The 23,188-nt window shown below is 42.5% G+C and overlaps 1 pseudogene; it reads left to right on the forward strand.

Annotated features, from left to right (window-relative positions):
- The first annotated feature begins 14,267 nt into the window (after nucleotides 1–14,267).
- Nucleotides 14,268–23,188, forward strand: part of LOC129837398 (trafficking kinesin-binding protein 1-like) — a 40,119-nt pseudogene continuing 31,198 nt past the window's right edge.

A 23,188-nucleotide genomic window follows, 5' to 3' on the forward strand; every position in this document is an offset into this window, starting at 1 on the left:
GTCTACCTGTGTGAGAAAGTAGCCTACAGAACAGCCACACCTTAGGCTACGTCATGAAACTTGCCTAGACAGAAGGTGAGTCACATGGGTAGACACATTTTTATAGCGAAGACAGCCCACCGTGGTGGAAAAAGTATCCAATTGTTATAATAGAAAAATACTCCAGTAAAAGTGAAAGTCACCCAGTAAAACACTACTTGAGTAAAAGTGTAAAAGTATTTGGTTTTAAATATACTTAAGTATCAAAAGTAAAATTATTAATAATGTCAAATTCCTTAAATTAAGCAAACCAGACGCCACCATTTTCTTGTTTTTTTAGTTATTTACGGATAGCTGGGGCACATTCCAACACTCAGACATAATTTACAAACAAGGCACGTGTGTGTAGTGAGTCCTTCAGATCAGAGGCAGTAGGGATGACTAGGGATGTTCCCTCGATAAGTGCATGAATTTGACAATTTCCCTGTCCTGCTAAGTATTCAAAAATGTTACAAGTACTTTTGGGTGTCAGGGGAAATGTATGGAGTAAAAAGTAAACATTTTTCTTTAAGAATGTAATGAAGTTAAAGTAAAAGTTGTCAGAAATATAAATAGTAAAGATAGCCCAAAAGCTACTTAAGTAGTACTTTAAAGTATTTTTGCTTAAGTACTTTACACTACAGCACACAAATACACTCATACAAACCACAAACGTCTGTGACTTTCACCTTGGAGACAGCCCACACAAATACACTCATACAAACTACAAACGTCTGTGACTTTCACCATGGATTTAATGTAACCTGGCACTTTTGCTTTGTTTTTGTTGTCTGCTTTTTCTGTGAGGAAAATCACACAATCACCATCCAAGACAGTGACGATGGGGTGTTGTTGCCCCTAGACACCCATCTAAGGTCATGAGAGAGGGAGAAGAAGAAAGTGCAAGACAGACGCAAAATGCAAGATAAATCTGGATCCATAATTTTAACCCACATTCACACTCTCATTCGTCTTTTCGAAAAAACCTTTCTCATTGGGCACAGAGAGAGTTTTGGTAACTTGTGGATGAAAATTCAAAGTGACACCCTGCATGGTGTTAGGAGTCTAGAAAGGACAGAGAAGGAGGTTACGTGAGGAAAGTGACAGAGAGAAAGTGAACATGTGGAAAGTGTTTTTCTCTCGCATGCTGTATGACAGAGTGAAATAGGTCAGTCCATATCCTGCCTCAGGGTGTATTATTGTCAGGCTAGCAGCTAGCTGTCCATTGTGACAGCCATATTCTATCCCCCTAGACTGGATGAGACGGGCCAGGGCCGGTGGCACGGCATATTGGGTCTGTGCTGCTGATTATATAGGCCATGTGTCTGGGTGTAAAAGCATGTGTGTGGTTGACAGACTAATGTCTGAAAGCCTTAGGGCTAATTGACACTTCTCATCATAAACTTGTGTACTTTGTGATTATATTTTGAAAAGAAGGTCGATGACATCCGATCCTCGTTTGCTAAGTCAAACGACACCGCTGGTTCTGCTCACACTGCCCTACCCTGTGCTTTGACCTCTTTCTCCCCTCTCTCTCCAGATGAAATCTCGCGTCTTGTGACGGCCGGCCGCCCAACAACCTGCCCGCTTGACCCTATCCCCTCCTCTCTTCTCCAGACCATTTCCGGAGACCTTCTCCCTTACCTCATCTCGCTCATCAACTCATCCTTGACCGCTGGCTACGTCCCTTCCGTCTTCAAGAGAGCGAGAGTTGCACCCCTTCTGAAAAAACCTACACTCGATCCCTCCGATGTCAACAACTACAGACCAGTATCCCTTCTTTCTTTTCTCTCCAAAACTCTTGAACGTGCCGTCCTTGGCCAGCTCTCCTGCTATCTCTCTCAGAATGACCTTCTTGATCCAAATCAGTCAGGTTTCAAGACTAGTCATTCAACTGAGACTGCTCTTCTCTGTGTCACGGAGGCGCTCCGCACTGCTAAAGCTAACTCTCTCTCCTCTGCTCTCATCCTTCTAGACCTATCGGCTGCCTTTGATACTGTGAACCATCAGATCCTCCTCTCCACCCTCTCCGAGCTGGGCATCTCCGGCGCGGCCCACGCTTGGATTGCGTCCTACCTGACAGGTCGCTCCTACCAGGTGGCGTGGCAAAAATCTGTCTCCGCACCACGTGCTCTCACCACTGGTGTCCCCCAGGGCTCTGTTCTAGGCCCTCTCCTATTCTCACTATACACCAAGTCACTTGGCTCTGTCATATCCTCACATGGTCTCTCCTATCATTGCTATGCAGACGACACACAATTAATCTTCTCCTTTCCCCCCTCTGATAACCAGGTGGTGAATCGCATCTCTGCATGTCTGGCAGACATATCAGTGTGGATGACGGATCACCACCTCAAGCTGAACCTCGGCAAGACGGAGCTGCTCTTCCTCCCGGGGAAGGACTGCCCGTTCCATGATCTCGCCATCACGGTTGACAACTCCATTTTGTCCTCCTCCCAGAGTGCTAAGAACCTTGGCGTGATCCTGGACAACACCCTGTCGTTCTCAACTAACATCAAGGCGGTGACCCGTTCCTGTAGGTTCATGCTCTACAACATTCGCAGAGTACGACCCTGCCTCACGCAGGAAGCGGCGCAGGTCCTAATCCAGGCACTTGTCATCTCCCGTCTGGATTACTGCAACTCGCTGTTGGCTGGGCTCCCTGCCTGTGCCATTAAACCCCTACAACTCATTCAGAACGCCGCAGCCCGTCTGGTGTTCAACTTTCCCAAGTTCTCTCATGTCACCCCGCTCCTCCGCTCTCTCCACTGGCTTCCAGTTGAAGCTCGCATCCGCTACAAGACCATGGTGCTTGCCTACGGAGCTGTGAGGGGAACGGCACCTCCGTACCTTCAGGCTCTGATCAGGCCCTACACCCAAACAAGGGCACTGCGTTCATCCACCTCTGGCCTGCTCGCCTCCCTACCTCTGAGGAAGTACAGTTCCCGCTCAGCCCAGTCAAAACTGTTCGCTGCTCTGGCACCCCAATGGTGGAACAAACTCCCTCACGACGCCAGGTCAGCGGAGTCAATCACCACCTTCCGGAGACACCTGAAACCCCACCTCTTTAAGGAATACCTAGGATAGGATAAAGTAATCCTTCTAACCCCCCCCCCCCCCCCCCTTAAAAGAGTTAGATGCACTATTGTAAAGTGGTTGTTCCACTGGATATCATAAGGTGAATGCACCAATTTGTAAGTCGCTCTGGATAAGAGCGTCTGCTAAATGACTTAAATGTAATGTAAATGTATGTTGCCTAGTCTACTCTTAGTAAATTGTCATTTTGAGTGAACCTATTAGAACCTAACATGCAAACCTATTAGGAAGAATGTAACAATAACATATTGGTCAGGGAACCTGCAATTTCTCCCAAAGTTGAGATATGGTTTGACTGGTCCATTCGTGAATCAACACTTAGACTTTGGCTCAAGAGATCACATGATTGTTCATATCACAATAGCTCACTTTAAATTTCTTCTGTAGTGGTGTAAAATGATTACAATTGTGTATTACAATACAAAAAGGCAGAATTTCATTAATTTGTTTTAAATCAATTCTATATCATTAACTCTGCTAAGCTTTCTTTAGAGATTAATGGATATTGTGGATAAGTGGCCATAGGATTTTCAGTGAGATGAATGGTCCTATTGTTTACACACTGCATGCCTTGTCCTTGAACATTAGCCTGGAGGAATTATAGTGTGGGGTTCATGTGGGTTTCTGACTCATTGACTCGGTCTTGCCACCTATTTAGGGGCCTTCAAAGACGGGTATTGACTCTTTGTTAAGGTGGGACCATTGAGGTAGAGTTTCAAAAGATTTTCTCCAGAATCAAAAACAGAACATCCATCTGGTTTTCTTGTATGAGCAAGCATAACACACCCTATTCCTCTGTCCTTTTCTATCTCTCTCTCTCTTTCTTGCATACACACACACACACACACACACACACACACACACACACACACACACACACACACACACACACACACACACACACACACACACACACACACACACACACAGACACACACACACACAATGCCTCCTTCTACACGATATCACAGATGTATTCATTGGCTTGTAGTAAGGCTTGTAGCTGCTCTGAACTTTCTACATAGGGGTCATCTGAACATTCTGATGACTGCATTTGGGTGCCAGTGACCAATCAGCCCTCTCCGACCTCAAAGCAAATGGACCAATGAATCTCAGTGTATATGACTGAGTCAGTCTTTCACTCCAAGGTCATGGCTGGCTGATATGATGTCCTGCCTCACAATACTCCACTGTCTCTGCTTTTACACCCGACAGGAAATGGCCCCATTGTCCTTGGGAGAGGACCGGACCAGAGCCCATCGGCTCACTGGCTGGATTGATGGAGAGTGTTGTAAATTATTAATGGCTGTTTCCCCAATGTGAGACACTGTAGTCTTGTGTTTAATGCGGAAGAATGGACAGTGGGAAGCTATATATGATCTCACACCACAAGACAGAATTAGACTACTCTGCTACATTAAAACGTGTTCGAGTGATTAGTGTAGAGAGGTTCAAGTACCAATGCTTTTTTGATGGATTAATATGGATAATAATATTGTCTATAAAGTGGATTGTTTAGCATGCAACAGCTATGACAGAGTATGTGTGATAATATCTATAATGTCCTTTGTAACTCAGTTGGTAGAGCACGGTGCTTGTAACGCCAGGGTAGTGGGTTCGATCCCAGTGCCACCATACGTAAAATGTATGCACGCATGACTGTCACTTTGGATAAAAGCATCTGCTAAATGGCATATTATATACTGTATTTAAACAGTTGAAGTCGGAAGTTTACATACACTTAGGTTGGAGTCAACAGCTTGGAAAGTTCCAGAAAAGGATGTCATGGCTTTAGAAGCTTCTGGTAGACTAATTGACATCATTTGAGTCAATTTGAGGTGTAACAGTGGATGTATTTCAAGGTTTACCTTCAAACTCAATGCCTCTTTGCTTGATATCATGGGAAAATCAAAAGAAATCAGCCAAGACCTCAGAAAAATTTTTGCGGACCTCCACAAGTCCACAAGAAATTTCCAAACGCCTGAAGGTACCACTTCTGACTTCCGACTTCAACTGTATATATATACACTGAGTGTACAAAACATTAAGGACACCTGCTCTTTCCATGACATAGACTATCCAGGTGAAAGCTATGATCACTTGTTAAATCCACTTCAATCAGTGTTGATGAAGGCGAGGAGACAGATTAAATGAGGATTTTTAAGCCTTGAGACAATATAGATATGGATTATGTATGTGTGCCATTCAGAGGGTAAATGGACAAGACAAAAACTCGAAGTGCCTTTGAACGGCATATGGTAGTAGGTGCCAGGTGCACTGGTTTGTGTCAAGAACTGCAATGCTGTTGGGTTTGTCACTGTAACTAATGGTAACTAACAGTTTCCTATGTGTATCAAGAATAATCCACCACCCAAAGGACATCCAGTCCAACTTAAAACAAATGTGGGAAGCATTGGAGTCAACATGGGCCAGCATCCCTGTGGAACGCTTTGTAGAGTCCATGCCCCGACGAATTGAGGCTGTTCTGAGGGCAAAAGGGGGTGTGCAACTGTAACGGCTGTCTCCTCATCCGAGGAGGAGGAGTAAGGGTCGGACCAAAACGCAGCGTTGTATGCAGACATAATGGAATTTATTAAAGAAAGACAAAACACGAAAACTCTTACACAAACTACAAAACAACGTAGACAGACCTGAACTTGAGAACTTACATATAGACACGAAGAACACACGAACAGGAAAGACTAGCCAAACGAACGAACAAACGAACGAAACAGTCCCGTGTGGTGCCACAGACACAGGAACAATCACCCACAAACAAACAGTGAGAACAGCCTACCTTAATATGGTTCTCAATCAGAGGAAACGTCAAACACCTGCCTCTAATTGAGAACCATATCAGGCAACACATTAAACCCAACATAGAAACACATAACATAGAATGCCCACCCCAACTCACGCCCTGATCAACTAAACACATACAAAAACAAGGAAAACAGGTCAGGAACGTGACAGCAACTCAATAATAGGAAAGTGTTCGCAATGTTTTGTACAGACAGTGTGTATATGTATTTTTACATTCAAATTATACTATAGGTATTTCAAAACTGATAATCCAATTTTTTATCCATCAATTTATATTTAACATGTTTTTCCTGTACAAATATTTAATTTAACACATTTTGAAAGTCAATGCATTGCTTTGTGCTATTACTGTACATTTCTGTACATGACTTTAGCCACTAGAGGTAGACAGTAGCCCACGCATGAAAACAACATTCAAATACTGCTTTACCCCATATATCAGCACCACCGTGTGTGTGTGTGTGTGTGTCACTGGATGCTGCTGAGGGGAGGACGACTCATAATGGCTGGAATGGAGTTGATGGAATGGTATCAAACACAAACACGTGGTATCCACATGGTTCATACCAATCCAATGACTCCATTCCAGCCATTATTATAAGGCGTCCTCCCCTCAGCAGCCTCCATTGGTGTGTGTGTGTGTATGTGTTGTTCAGGGTCAGATGGATGCATTCCCAAAGGGGTTTGGTGGTTCTCTCTGAGGGTTAAAATAGCCAGCATTTGCTGCTCCAACCCAGTGTAGGCATCTTAAGGAGTCTGGGAGAATCTAGATATAGAGTAGGAGAGAGATGAAGCCCATCTTTAGAATGGGAGTGTCAGGTGTTAGTTGTGCAGAGGTGAGAACGGAGTCAGGCGCAGGACACAGAACTGAGTAAAATAACAAACTTTACTCTGGAAAATAATCATTAAAAATACATCCACGCAAGGATCACAAACCCTAACACAAAAGACCAACACAAACAATCACACACAAAACATAATGGGAACTAGAGGATTAAATAGGGAAATATTAATAACTTAATGTGAACCAGGTGTGTACACTCAAGACATAACAAATGGAAAACAGAAACATGGATCGGTGGAAGCTAGAAATCCGGTGACAACGAGCGCCGAACGCCACCCAAACAAGGAGAGGCACCAACTTCGGCAGAAGTCGTGACAGGGAGAGACATCAAGCCCATAAGAGTTCCAGCTGTTTTGGGAGGAGTGGTACAATTTCACAGCAAATTGGTATTTTACAATTTTCTCACCAAATACAGTACTGTGCAGAAGTTTTAGGCAGGTGTGAAAAAATACTGTAAAGTAAGAATGCTTTCAAGAATAGACATATTAATAATTCTATTTATAAATTAACAAAATGCAAAGTGAGTGGAACAGAAGAAAAATCTACATCAAATCAATATTTGGTGTGACCAAGCTTTGCCTTCGAAACAGCATCAATTCTTCTAGGTACATTTGCACACAGTTTTTGAAGGAACTCGTCAGGTAGGTTGGACCAAACATCTTAGAGAACTAACCACAGTTCTTCTGTGGATTTAGGCAGCCTCAGGTACTTCTCTCTCTTCATGTAATCCCAGACAGACTTGATAATGTTGAGATCAGGGCTCTGTGGGGGCCATACCATCAAATCAAATTTTATTTGTCACATACACATGGTTAACAGATGTTAATGCGAGTGTAGCGAAATGCTTGTGCTTCTAGTTCCGACAATGCAGTAATAACCAACGAGTAATCTAACCTAACAATTCCACAACTACTACCTTATACACACAAGTGTAATGGGATAAAGAATATGTACATAAAGATATATGAATGAGCGATGGTACAGAACAGCATAGGCAAGATGCAGTAGATGATATAGAGTACAGTATATACATATGAGATGAGTAATGTAGGGTATATAAACATATAGTGGCATAGTTTAAAGTGGCTAGTGATACATGTATTACATAAAGATGGCAAGATGCAGTAGATGATATAGAGTACAGTATATACATATGAGATGAGTAATGTAGGGTATGTAAACATTATATTAAGTGGCATTGTTTAATGTGGCTAGTGATATATTTTTACATAAATTTCCATCAATTCCCATTGTTAAAGTGGCTGGAGTTGAGTCAGTATGTTGGCAGCGGCCACTAAATGTTAGTCGTGGCTGTTTAACAGTCTGATGGCCTTGAGATAGAAGCTGTTTTTCAGTCTCTCGGTCCCTGCTTTGATGCACCTGCACTGACCTCGCCTTCTGGATGATAGCGGGGTGAACAGGCAGTGGCTCGGTTGGTTGTTGTCCTTGATGATCTTTATGGCCTTCCTGTGACATCGGGTGGTGTAGGTGTCCTGGAGGGCTGGTAGTTTGCCACCGGTGATGCGTTGTGCAGACCTCACTACCCTCTGGAGAGCCTTACGGTTGTGGGCGGAGCAGTTGCCGTACCAGGCGGTGATACAGCCCGACAGGATGCTCTCGATTGTGCATCTGTAGAAGTTTGTGAATGCTTTTGGTGACAAGCCGAATTTCTTCAGCCTCCTGAGGTTGAAGAGGCGCTGCTGCGCCTTCTTCACAACGCTGTCTGTGTGGGTGGACCAATTCAGTTTGTCTGTGATGTGTACACCGAGGAACTTAAAACTTACTACCTTCTCCACTACTGTCCCGTCGATGTGGATTGGGGGGTGCTCCCTCTGCTGTTTCCTGAAGTTCATAATCATCTCCTTTGTTTTGTTGACGTTGAGTGTGAGGTTATTTTCCTGACACCACACTCCGAGGGCCCTCGCCTCCTCCTTGTAGGCCGTCTCGTCGTTGTTGGTAATCAAGCCTACCACTGTAGTGTCGTCCGCAAACTTGATGATTGAGTTGGAGGCCTGCATGGCCACACAGTCGTGGGTGAACAGGGAGTACAGGAGAGGGCTCAGAACGCACCCTTGTGGGGCCCCAGTGTTGAGGATCAGCGGGGTGGAGATGTTGTTACCTACCCTCACCACCTGGGGGCGGCCCGTCAGGAAGTCCAGGACCCAGTTGCACAGGGCGGGGTCGAGACCCAGGGTCTCGAGCTTGATGACAAGTTTGGAGGGTACTATGGTGTTAAATGCTGAGCTGTAGTCGATGAACAGCATTCTCACATAGGTATTCCTCTTGTCCAGATGGGTTAGGGCAGTGTGCACTGTGGTTGCGATTGCGTCGTCTGTGGACCTATTGGGGCGGTAAGCAAATTGGAGTGGGTCTAGGGTGTCAGGTAGGGTGGAGGTGATATGGTCCTTGACTAGTCTCTCAAAGCACTTCATGATGACGGAAGTGAGTGCTACGGGGCGGTAGTCGTTTAGCTCAGTTACCTTAGCTTTCTTGGGAACAGGAACAATCGTGGCTCTCTTGAAGCATGTGGGAACAGCAGACTGGGATAAGGATTGATTGAATATGTCTGTAAACCCACCAGCCAGCTGGTCTGCGCATGCTCTGAGGACGCGGCTGGGAATGCCGTCTGGGCCTGCAGCCTTGCGAGGGTTAACACGTTTAAATGTTTTACTCACCTCGGCTGCAGTGAAGGAGAGCCCGCAGGTTTTGGTAGCGGGCCGTGTCAGTGGCACTGTACTGTCCTCAAAGCGAGCAAAAAAGTTATTTAGTCTGTCTGGGAGCAAGACATCCTGGTCCGTGACGGGGCTGGTCATCACTTCCAGGACTCCTTGTTCTTCTTTACACTGAAGATAGTTCTTAATGATTTTCGCTGTATGTTTGGGGTCGTTGTCATGCTGCAGAATACATTTGGGGCCAATCAGATGCCTCCCTGATGGTATTGCATGATGGATAAGTATCTGCCTTTACTTATCAGCATTGAGGAGGCCATTAATTCTGACCAAACCCCCAACTCCATTTGCAGAAATGCAGCCCCAGACTTGCAAGGAACCTCCACCATGCTTCACTGTTGCCTGCAGACACTCATTTGTGTACTGCTCTCCAGCGAACAAACTACCTTCTGCTAGACAAATAATTCAAATTTTGACTCATCAGTCCAGAGCACCTGCTGCCATTCTTCTGCACCCCAGTTCCTGTGTTTTTGTGCATAGTTGAGTTTCTTGGCCTTGTGTCCACGTCGAGGTATGGCTTTTTGGCCGCAAGTCTTCCATGAAGGCCACTTCTGACCAGACTTCTCCGGACAGTAGATGGGTGTATCAGGGTCCTACTATTCTCTGCCAATTCTGAGCTGATGGCACTGCTGGACATCTTCTGATTGCGAAGGGAAGTAAGCATGATGTGTCTTTCATCTGCTGCAGTAAGTTTACTTGGCCGACCACTGCGTCTACGGTCCTCAACGTTGGCCGTTTCTTTGTGCTTCTTCAAAAGAGCTTGGATAGCACATCTGGAAACCCCTGTCTGCCTTGACATTTCTGTCTGGGAGAGACCTTGCTGATTCAGTATATAGTGCCTAGCAAAATATTCACCCCCTTGACGTTTTTCCTATTTTGTTGCATTACAAACCGTAATTTAAAAAGATTTTTATTTGGAATTCATGTCATGGACATACACAAAATAGTTCAAATTGGTGAAGTGAAATGAAAAAAATAACTTGTTTAAAAGAAAACGTAAAAGTGGTGCGTGCATATGTATTCACCTCCTTTGTTATGAAGCCCCTAAATAAGGTCTGGTGCAACCAATTCCCTTCAGAAGTCACATATTTAGTTAGATTGCACACAGGTGGACTTTATTTAAGTGTCACATGATCTGTCACATGATCTCAGTATATACAGTTGAAGATGGAAATTTACATACACTTAGGTCGGAGTCATTAAAACTCGTTTTTCAACCAAGTCAGTTAGGACATGTACTTTGTGCATGACACAAGTCATTTTTCCAACAATTGTTTACAGACAGATTATTTCACTTATAATTTATTTTATCACAATTCCAGTCTGTCAGAAGTTTACATACAATAAGTTGACTGTGCCTTTAAACAGCTTGGAAAATTCAATAAAATGATGTCATGGCTTTAGAAGCTTCTGATAGGCTAATTGACATAATTTGATTCAATTGGAGGAGTACCTGTGGATGTATTTCAAGGCCTACCTTCAAACTCAGTGACTCTTTGCTTGACATTATGTGAAAATCAAAAAATAAGAAATCAGCCAATACCTCAAACGCCTGAAGGTACCACGTTCATCTGTACAAACAATAGTACGCAAGTATAAAAACCATGGGACCACACAGCCGTCATACCGCTCAGGAAGGAGACGCGTTCTGTCTCCTAGAGATGAATGTACTTTGGTGCGAAAAGTGCAAATCAATCCCAGAACAACAGCAAAGGACCTTGTGAAGATGCTGGAGGAAACAGGTACAAAAGTATCTATATCCACAGTTAAAGGAGTCCTATATCGACATAACCTGAAAGGCCACTCAGCAAGGAAGAAGCCAGTGCTCCAAAACCGCCATAAAAAAAGCCAGACTACGGTTTGCAACTGCACATGGGGACAAAAATCGTACATTTTGGAGAAATGTCCTCTGGTCTGATGAAACAAAAATATAATTGTTTGGCCATAATGACCATTGTTATGTTTGGATGAAAAAGGGGGAGGCTTGCAAGCCAGAGAACACCATCAAAAACCGTGAAGCACGGGGGTGGCAGCATCATGTTGTGGGGGTGCTTTGTTGCAGGAGGGACTGGTGCACTTCACAAAATAGATGGCATCACGAGGAAGGAAAATTATGTGGATATATTGAAGCAACATCTTAAAATAAAGTGCTGATCCTAACTGACCTAAGACAGGGAATTTTTGATAGGATTAAATGTCAGGAATTGTGAAAAACGGAGTTTAAATGTATTTGGCTAAGGTGTATGTTAACTTACGACTTCAACTGTATACACCTGTTCTGAAAGGACCCAGAGTCTGACACACCACTAAGCAAGGGGCACCACAAGCAAGCGACACCATGAAGACCAAGGAGCTCTTCAAACAGGTCAGGGACAAAGTTGTGGAGAAGTACAGATAAGGGTTGGGTTATAAAAAATATCTGAAATGTTGAACATCCCACGGAGCACCATTAAATCCATTATTGAAAAATTGAAAGAATATGGCACCACAACAATCCTGCCAAGGGATGCAGACCTCACAGACCCACCAAATCTTACAGACCAGGCAAGGAAGGCATTAATCAGAGAGGCAACAAAGAGACCAAAGATAAGCTTTACGGAAGAGAGGCCATTGCTTAAAAAAATAAATAAGAAAACACGTTTGGTATTCGCCAAAAGGCATGTGGGAGACTCCCCAAACATATGAAAGGAGGTACTCTGGTCAGATGAGACTAAAATTGAGCTTTTTGGCCAGGAAGGAAAAAGCTATGTCTGGCACAAACCCAACACCTCACATCCCCCCAAGAACACCACCCATACAGTGAAGCATGGTGGTGGCAGCATCATGTGGGGATATTTTTCATTGGCAGGGACTGGGCAGCTGGTCAGAATTGAAGGAATGATGGATGGCGCTAAATACAAGGAAATTCTTGAGGGAAACCTGTTTCAGTCTTCCAGAGATTTGAGACTGGGACGGAGGTTCACCTTCCAGCAGGACAATGACCCTAAGCATACTGCTAAAGCAACACTCAAGTGGTTTAAGGGGACACGTTTAAATGTCTTGGAATGGTCTAGTCAAAGCCCAGACCTCAATCCAATTGAGAATCTGTGGTATGACTTAAATATTGCAGTACACCAGCAGGAGCTGGAGCAGTTTTGCCTTAAAGAATGTGCAAAAATCCCAGTGGCTAGATGTGTCAAGCTTATAGAGACATATCCCAAGAGACTTGCAGCTGTAATTGCTGCAAAAGGTGGCTCTAGAAAATATTGACTTTTGGGGGGGTGAATAGTTATGCACGCTCAAGTCTTCTGTTTTTTTGTCTAATTTCTTGTTTGTTTCACAATAAAAAATATTTTGCATCTTCAAAGTGGTAGGCATGCTGTGTAAATCAAATGATACAACCCCCCAAATAGTATATTTCAATTCCAGGTTCTAAGGCAACAAAATAGGAAAAATGCCAAGGGGGGTGAATACTACCTTGTGTCTTGTTGCTGTGCTCAAGTCTTGCCATGTTGTATGACTTTTGACAGTAAACTGTCCTCAGCAACCTCACCTTGTAAGCTGATCCTCACCCAGTTTTATACCTACTACACCCATGTTTCTGTTTCAGTTAATGATTGTGTTTCAACCTACATATTGAATCGATGATCATTAGCACCTGTATGGTATAATCATACACATGACTATATGCCTACACAATCCCTGACTTTGTGCAAGTGTACCTATAAGAATTGATGCTGTTTTGAAGGAAAACAGTGGTCACACCAAATATGGATTTGATTTAGATTTTTCTACTGTCCACTCACTTTGCATTTAGTTAATTTAATATTTATTTAACTAGGAAAATCAGTTAAGAACAAATTCTTATTTACAATGATGAGTGGGTTAAGTGCCTTGTTCAGGGGCAGAATGACAGATTTTTACCTTGTCAGCTCAGGGATTCAATCTAGCAACCTTTCGGTTACTGGCCCAATGCTCTAACCACTAGACTACTCTATAATCTATTAATATGTCGATTTTTGAAAGCATTCTTACTTTACAGCATTTTTTCACACCTGCCTAAAACTTTTGCACAATACTGTATATCTGTACCCATTTGCACCCTTGAATATTATTACATCCATCCAGTTTTATCTTTCAAAAAATAAGTATGAATATAACCATAAATAATATCTGAGAAAGTCAATAAACAGCCTCAAAATGTAATATAGGAAGTAGGCCAAGCTTATTAATAATTTCCATGCTTGTAATCTGCTGCCTTGAGGTTGACTGCCTCCTTTAACCTACTAGATGAATGCCTGATATGTCAGATATAGTATCATCAAAATGATCCATGGAGCAGAAGGACATGACTAAAATACTTTTCATTTGACCGCTGGTTTGGACTGCCTCTAATTTGAACATGGCTGGGCTGCAAACTGCAGGGCAGTTTCTTTTATGACTTACCCAGGGAACTTCCACTGGAACTTTTTAGGTGGTGTGACACTGCCCTCAACTGTGTTGCTTTTCTATAGTAATGTTTTGTCTGTTGAAATCCAACAACAAGGTCTGTGTGTACATCTTATATGTACATTTGAGACACATTCTGAACACATTGACATTTGTAATACATACAATTTCACTGAATATTTTTCATATTTGCGCATGAATGCGAAATTGTTGAGGTGTTCATCATGTCTGTTACTGTTCCTGGGGGCCACTGTTTCAAAGTATTCTCGCTAAGCAAGGTGGTTGCCCGTGAAACTACATGTTCCATAATGCTTCGCTTCCAAGATGACCAAATACAGACGGACCCAGCGCTTTGACAGCTCGAAGTCCGGATGAAAAGTTCCTGTCAAGTTTGCCGACAACGACCTTGAAGAACTTGGATAAAAGCAAATGCGTAAGTCTCTATAAACTTGTTATCGTATGTCACAGTATTATCTGTTGATAGTTGCATTTTGGTAATTATCTTCTAAACAAAGAAAAGGGTGACCAACTTGATGAAGCGAAGTTTCCATAGGCTCGCTCACATAGGGTGGGATCAAATGGTAGGATCCCTGCCCTTTTGTTGTCGGTGGAAATGCAAAACGCCCGTGCTCTTTGAAAATGTTCTCAAAAGAAACTTCTCAAAAAAGTAGGACACATTAACTCAGTGTACACGACTGTCACCCTTTTTCAGTTGCAGCATAGATAAGTAATTATCAGCAGAAAAGATGAAGAGAGATGTAACGTTAGCTAGTCAACTGGAAAATTGGCTGAGGCAAATCGGATCGTATCACGACAACATGATCTAATCTTTGTTAGGCCTAATTGACAAATGAATCACACCCATCCGGTTGCCGACAATTCAAGTCGATAATTAACATTTCCTTTTGACCCCAAACATGTCAATCTTTAGTTTACATGCAATTGATTCATTGTGGACGACAAATTACAACGGGATATAGGCAGAGGGCAGATAAATATTGAATAGGATAGTCTACAAATAGGACTTGCCAAGTTTCTGTTTGCAACATTGTTTCTGTTTGCGACACCATTTTTGCAATGTTTCAAACAAACAGTAACGTTTGTCTTTGAAAATCCCCTACCGGTATAACTGTGGTAGGCTACAATTTTATGAGTACTGTCAATGTGTTCTGTAGTGGTGTTTTCGTACCCGTCCTATGTCAATGTGGTAATGTGGCCATGTTTTGAAAACATCTATCAGAATAGGTGTTTATGGCCCTATTCTGTCATCTACTGCATATTGATATTGTTAAACAACACTGACTATACCAACCCTACATATTGATGGGTGTTTGTATCTGTATCGAGGTGCTAAAGTATATTGCAATCAAGCGAGTTACTGCATGTCAGATCCAGTCACCTCACTCTTTGAACGTCATAGTCACTGTTGCCTAGGCTGTGTTGACTGCATCCTGTTATATTAGTTCGGAGACACAGCAGGAGGTGGCGCTATCACCACCCTTTTTGATGACCAAATAGAAATGTCCTTATATGGCAGCCCTTATTACTCATAGCTGTAACTTAGAACATGCCTTTTCTAAGTTGTGATACTTTTCCGTGAATAGCCTAACAGTTCATGACCAGCCAAATGGTCACAGATCTATGATGTATTCACGCCTTTCATATTCAGTGCATTCCTTTATTGCCCATTGTCTGATGTTGGCCTACCATATGCCATCAGCATATAGCCGAAGTGTCCTAGTTTCCCGGTTAGTTAAATTGTCAAACTACAATGGACAATTGTTTCTAAAACGTGTAAGCCAGATTTAGAGAGCATTTTGGGACCAAACAACATGAGCTAAGTTTATCTTGGTTGGTTGCACGTCACTGGTTTGATTATAATCATATTTGAGCATTATTGTTTGTTAATCAGTCATCTTCTACTTTAGAAAAACAGATTCATTATAATAGCTGTAGGTAATAGAGGTCGAACTGTAGCGTAATAAAGTAGTGCATGAGTAAGGCATTTGATTTGGCAGCCGTGTGTAAAGCAGAAGGTGAGATGTCTGATTTGACTGACGCAAATGAATGGCTCTAATCAGAGCACCAGACGGAGGCAGATAGTATGACAGAGAGAGAGGGGAGAGGGAATTCCTTGCCTGCAGCTGCAATATGACAGGGTGTACAAGTGCAGACTCACAGACGGTCTTCCACTCTCATTATCTCTCACACACACACACACACACACACACACACACACACACACACACACACACACACACACACACACACACACACACACACACACACACACACACACACACACACACACACACACACACACACACTTTGTCTGTCACACACACCCTCTCTTTCTGTCCCTCCCCAACTCTCCATTATAACCCCACCTCCTCCCGCCTTCCCTCCCTCACTCACTCTCTCTCTCTCTCTCTCCCCCTAAGGTAGCTGACAAGAGAAGCAGCAGCTGTAGAGGCCATTGGTTTTTGACTCGGGCTCACTCACTCTGAAGGAGAGACTGTCCTAGCAACTGTACCTGCGTCCAATCAATACAAGGATACTCCTAGCAGCACAGGAAGTAACTGTCATTTACAACAGTAAGTGATATACTCAGTTAGTCAATCAATCGAATAACCTAATGTTATTAGCATTATTAGCATACCGTCTCTGTGTCTATGCTGCTGTAGTTAGCCTCTGACTCCGTTTGCGTTCATTATCCCTGAGAGAGCCGGCACAGAGGACTTCTGTGTTTGTTCTTCTCCCCTCCATGCAACTTTGTAATGGCAATACATTTGGGCAGACATAACAAATTGACTGGAAACTAGAGATGTGTGTGTGATAGAGATGTGTGTGTGTTTCAGTATGCTTTCAGTCTAATGAAAACATTGCAAACATTGACCAGAAGTACAGTGAAGAGGTCTGTTATTTTGAAGATCATAGAGGCTTAGGTTCACTTCATAGCTGATGTATTGTTTTGTCATGTGTGTATTGTTGGCCTTACCTAGGTTGTGTAAGAGCCAGTCAAAAGGCCTTCAGAAGGACTATAGGCCTGTTGAACCACATGTTGATTTGGTTGTAGGCCTGTTGAACCACAGTACTTGCAAAATGGGGTTAACATATACCAAGATACGATATTTCACAAACTGATGCTGTGGTTGTACTTTATCAACTGTTTAGATGTTATTATGATGGTATGGTTTATCTATCCTAAGGTTGTGGCTATGTTATTATAATGGTATGAGTCTGCTAATGTTGATGTTGTGGCAATGTTATTATAATGGCAGGAGTTGGCTAATGTTGTGGCTGTGTTATTATAATGGCAGGAGTTGGCTAATGTTGTGGCTGTGTTATTATAATGGAATGAGTTGGCTAATGTTGTGGCTATGTTATTATAATGGCAGGAGTTGGCTAATGTTGTGGCTGTGTTATTATAATGGCAGGAGTTGGCTAATGTTGTGGCTGTGTTATTATAATGGCATGAGTTGGCTAATGTTGTGGCTATGTTATTATAATGGCAGGAGTTGGCTAATGTTGTGGCTGTGTTATTATAATGGCATGAGTTGGCTAATGTTGTGGCTATGTTATTATAATGGCAGGAGTTGGCTAATGTTGTGGCTGTGTTATTATAATGGCATGAGTTGGCTAATGTTGTGGCTATGTTATTATAATGGCAGGAGTTGGCTAATGTTGTGGCTGTGTTATTATAATGGCATGAGTTGGCTAATGTTGTGGCTATGTTATTATAATGGCAGGAGTTGGCTAATGTTGTGGCTGTGTTATTATAATGGCATGAGTTGGCTAATGTTGTGGCTATGTTATTATAATGGCATGAGTTAGCTAATGTTGTGTCTATACGAATGCATGCCATCTGTTCTCTTGACTTGGGAGGCCTATATGGAAAATATTCAATATATAGAAGTATAGGGAAATATGTGTCTGATGTGTGAGAGGGCAAATGTCTAAAAGTATTTATAGTTTACCAGGCATGGTATGACTGACAAACAACTGAAGGAGCTTTTGGCCAGACAGAGCAGATGTGGTTGGCAGCCCTTGCAGAACATGTGTGTGTGTGTGTGCGCAACACATTCATTTGTACTTGTGTGGGGCCACTTTAAGTGGATTATCGACCTGTGACAACGGCCTTGTGAGCTGGCAGAGTGGTTTAAATTTGTAATACAGTCTTCCTACTAAAAACGCCGAGAGAATGTAACACGGTGTAGTCGTCCAAGGTATTTGTGCAGAGTCAAGTTAGCATGAGTCTGATTGCATGTTGTGTGAAAGTCTCTTTTAGCCATGTTGTAACTGCAGCAAATCCCACTAGCGCAGACCAAATGTGTGCATGATAAAGAATACAGTGTGTGCATGATAAAGAATACAGTGTGTGCATTGGCGTTCCCAACTACCCAAACCATCAGTGTACTCGCTTCAAATACAACCATATGGCTAAAATAGCAAAAATCTCTGTTATCATATTAGAGGTAGAATGCCACTCTGTTAAGCTTGAATGGTCCTACTTGTCTTCTTAATGCTGAGTTGTGAATGACATTACATTGATGAGAATTACCACTTGACAGACATAATGATGACAGTGTGCGACTCTCAATCCTTCAACCCCTCATCACTTGTAGCTTGTGTTCACAGACTCTTGTCTCTAGCTACAGGGTGTGCAGGCTTTTGTTGCAGCCCAACACTTAAGTCAACTAATTCCACTGATCAGGGGTTTTATGAGTGGTAGATTGGTCCGGTCACGTCAGTGGGTATGTTAGAGCTGGGCTGGAACAAAAGCCTGCACACCCTTTAGTGTATTAGCTCTGTAGGAGCAGGGCTAGTGAGCTCTGGTCTACACAGAGATTCAGCTGAGACCGAGAGTGTGTTGGTATTTAGGTTTAGGTATTTAAGGCCACTTTCTATTCACACCATAGTTGGAGTCCAGATATAGCTGCTCCAGTTGTCTGGGTGACTAGTGGGTTGTAGAAATAACCGGTATCTGTCCAAGTAAAGGTTCTTCTGATACAGTGCTATTGTCTCTCTTCCTCTCTCCCTCTCTCCCTCTTCTGTCTTTGTCCACTTTCCCATGCCCTATACCTGCCTCTGTATCATAGCTGTATTCATTAGCTTGGAACAAATCTTCTGGATAGAGGTCATTTTAAAGATCTATGCTGGTGTCTGTGTAGTATCTCTCTCTAGCTTTCATACTATTTCTCTCTCATCCACTCTCCCGTTTTGTCTTTCTCTCGTACTATACCAAGTGTTTCCTCATTTGCTTTGTGGAGCGTTATCTCTCACCTCATATCCTGCCTTTTGTCATGACTCATGGCAGGCTTGGTGATTTGCATTTTGCCTTGGTTTGTACCTGATCAAAGCCCTGCTCCTATGATCATGTCAATAGTCCCTGTGGCTTCATCTCTGTAGATCCAGAGGCTTCAACGTTTGTCCAGACTTTGGTTTCGTCTGTACCATCCATATGAACTAAAAAAGACAAACAGGCATAACAACAGATATAAACATCATAAGTCATTTTTAAAGTATCCAAATAGTGCGTGTTGTTAGATAGGCAGAACTATGAGAATAACTGAAACGTCACAGTGGAAATGCACAAACAATGATCTTCAAATGCGTTGTCCTACTCCTTTCCCCCTCTATTCCCGTACCAGAGTTAAAACAATATACATTTAAGAGACGCCACACCTTTATCAGTGAGGTGGTTGATAGACTGGGTCTTTATGGGAAATAGTACAATGAGGAAGTTAATGGTTAACCGAACAGTGCTCCCAGTTTGAGTTAATGGAGATTGCAATGTTTGGGGTAGAAGTCGACCGATTTATAATTTTTTCAACTCCGATACCGATTATTTTAACTTAATATAATACATAAAATCAATTTAGTCTCAAATAAATAATGAAACATTATTCAAACAGCAGGAAATTGCTGTTTGAATGAATGCTTACAAACCTGCTGCTGCCTACCACCGCTCAGTCAGACTGCTATATCAAATCATAGACTTAATTATAATATAATAAACACACAGAAATACGAGCCTTAGGTCATTTAATATGGTCAAATCTGGAAACTATCATTTCAAAAACAAAACGTTTATTCTTTCAGTGAAATACGGAACTGTTCCGTATTTTATAGAACGGGTGGCAACCCAAAGTCTAAATATTGCTGTTACATTCCACAACCTTCAATGTTATGTCATAATTATGTAAAATTCTGGCAAATTAATTACCGTCTTTGTTAGGAAGAAATGGTCTTCACACAGTTCGCAACGAGCTAGGCGGCCTAAACTGCTGCATATACCCTGACTCTGCTTGCACTGAATGCAAGAGAAGGGACACAATTTCCCTAGTTAATATTGCCTGCTAATATGAATCTCTTTTAACTAAATATGCAGGTTTAAAAATATATACTTGTGTATTGATTTTAAGAAAGGCATTGATGTTTATGGTTAGGTACATTGATGCAACGATTGTGCTTTTTTTGCAAATGTGCTTTTCTTAAATCATCCCCCGTTTGGCGAAGTTGAAGTAGGCTGTGATTCGATGGTAAATTAACAGGCACTGCATTGATTATATGCAAAGCAGGACAAGCTAGTTAAACTAGTAATATCATCAACCATGTGTAGTTAACTAGTGATTATGTTAAGATTGATTGTTTTTTATAAAATAAGTTTAATGCTTGCTAGCAACTTACCTTGGCTCCTTGCTGCACTCGCGTAACAGGTGGTCAGCCTGCCAACGCAGTCTCCTCGTGGATTGCAATGTAATCGGCCATAATCAGCGTCCAAAAACGCTGATTACCGATTGTTATGAAAACTTGAAATCGCCCCTAATTAATCGGCCATGCCGATTTTTAATCGGTCGACCTCTAGTTTGGGGGACGTTGCTTTATAGGAATGAGAGCTAAGCGTCTGTTAGAAGACCTATGTAGACAGGTTGTGATAGAATGTGATGTCAGTTTGTCTTCAAAAAAGAGAATGTGTTGAACATTTTAAGTTATTTAGCCGACGCTCTCATCCAGAGCGACTTATAGTTGTGAGTGCATACTTTTTCATACTTGTTCGTACCGGTCCCCCGTGGGAATCGAACCCACAACTCTGGTGTTGCAAACGCCATGCGCTACCAACTGAACCACACGGGACTATATGTCACGGCAGTCTGTTTACAGGGTCGTTGACTTTGTCAGCGGTTTTAATCTGGTTAGCGATAGCAGGGCGGCTCTTGCAGCCACGGCGGCTGCTGACTGGGGAAAATATTCGGCTTTGAGGGGATTGAGAGTAATTTAGAACATATATCACGTTCCTCGTCCTCTGAGAAGCTTGAATTATTATTTTTTGTATTGGAATCAGGAAACTCCGCTTACTTTTAAAGGTAGACTCAGCGATATGACGTCGATGCAGAAAGTAAACAGCACAGTGGGCCAATTTCCGCAACAACTGAGAGCGTTGAAGTGTGAGGCTCAACTTCTCTGCTGTTTTGGTGCTCTGTCTAACACGCTTTAACAGCATGATGCGAACCTGTGCACATGTACAGATACTGTGTGAGAGCGGTCTTGCATCTCACTTATCTCAACGCTCGCGGCGACGTCATTTCGCTGAGTCTACCTTTTAAATTGAGATATAATTTAGTCGTAATTGCCTTGTGACTTGATGAATCAGATTTGTAGTGAAGGCAGTTCAGCCATGGTAAGTGTGCAGAAGGTCTCGTAGGCAATGTTTATTGTTTGGGGAGTGAACACTGTGTCTAGATACTCAACTGATACAACACAGCAGCTTATCTCTGACCATGAGACCGTGGTTAAGGTCTTCTCATCAGTTCAGCTGTTTGAAATGTGTCTGCATACTCCTCACCCACCTCAACCCATGTTGTCTGGCTGCTTGGCTCCAGAGATGTCTATAGCATTTACTTACTCAGGCCTTTTACTCCTTCTGGATCATAGGCCATCGACTATTTTAATAGTTAATTTTCTGCTTTTTATTAGTATAGTGTGTTGACTAATTATTGTATTTTCTCAGAGGTTTGGTGGGTTTTCAGTATTTTCCCTGCAATTTTAGTTTGAAGGCCTACCTAGTAGGGAACTAATGTTACCTGTTCTATTTTGGGGGGCACCTCTATGGCCGTGTCTACACTTGACACTTACATGTGGTTCTGCTATCAGAATACGAATATCGTATTGTAAATTACGGGTCTAGACGCATAAAAGTCGCACTTTGTTCTGGGATGCATTGTGTGCGGGTTTCTCCTCAGTCTGGATGCAATCAGGCTACCAAAAGCGTACACAGTGGGTGTTGTCATCAGCATCCTGCCCATAAGTCTCCAGAAAACGTTTGTTTTGGTACTGAGAGGCAGCTTTTCATTATAACGCTGGAGGAAATACATTCCTAGTGTGTGAGGAGCATGTTTGCTGGCCTCAAATGCTAGCCAGCTAGTTAATAGTTAGAAAAAATATTTGTCTTTTGGCTAAAGTTATGCTATCCTGTTTGCAATCCCTTTAGTTTTGCTAGTTGTTGTGTTATCATATTTAGCCTATTCTACCATTTGCAGAATGCATACTGGCATTTTAATATAGTGCGGGAAAAGGGAATCCGGACACAATGTGGACATGGTGGACACATTTTAAGTGTAGATGCATGATGTGTTTGGAATTCCATGATCAGAACTCCATAGTCAGAATACAAAAACTGCAGTAACTGTCAAGTCGAGACACGGCCATACGGGAGCATCACTCCAAAAATGAGGCCACTATAATTAGCCTGAACCACAATCATTAGAAAGGCTCTATGCTCGTCACCCAGAATTACATTTCATGTGCATGCTGGCCGTTCAGCTCCTTGATTTAAGCCTATCAGGAGAGACTATATAGGCTACTATCTCATGGTAGTGTTAAATAATGAAATGGTGGGTATCGTTCAAGCACTAGTTTATCGACCTACCTATCTATCTGATCTCATTATCCCATAGTGCCCTCACTGCCCTCCCTGGCCACCACAGTAATGGACTGCGTGGCACTACTTGAAGTAAATGAGGCCAGTTATGGGGTCAGTTACACCCTCAGTGAAAGAACGTTGAAGTTCTTGGATGGAAGCCCTGTCCGGGTTCAGAAAATAAGTTTCATCACTGATGCATTGCATATTAGCTTGTGTGGGGGGTGATCTGGCTTAGATTTACTAAAGCGATCTCAGAGGTGTACTTTCCTCTTGTTATGTGGAAGTCTTAAATTGTTTTGACTTTGATTGTTCTAGCTTTCCTGTTCC

This window comes from Salvelinus fontinalis, chromosome 3 (assembly GCF_029448725.1).
Source record: "Salvelinus fontinalis isolate EN_2023a chromosome 3, ASM2944872v1, whole genome shotgun sequence".
Lineage (NCBI taxonomy): Eukaryota > Metazoa > Chordata > Actinopteri > Salmoniformes > Salmonidae > Salvelinus > Salvelinus fontinalis.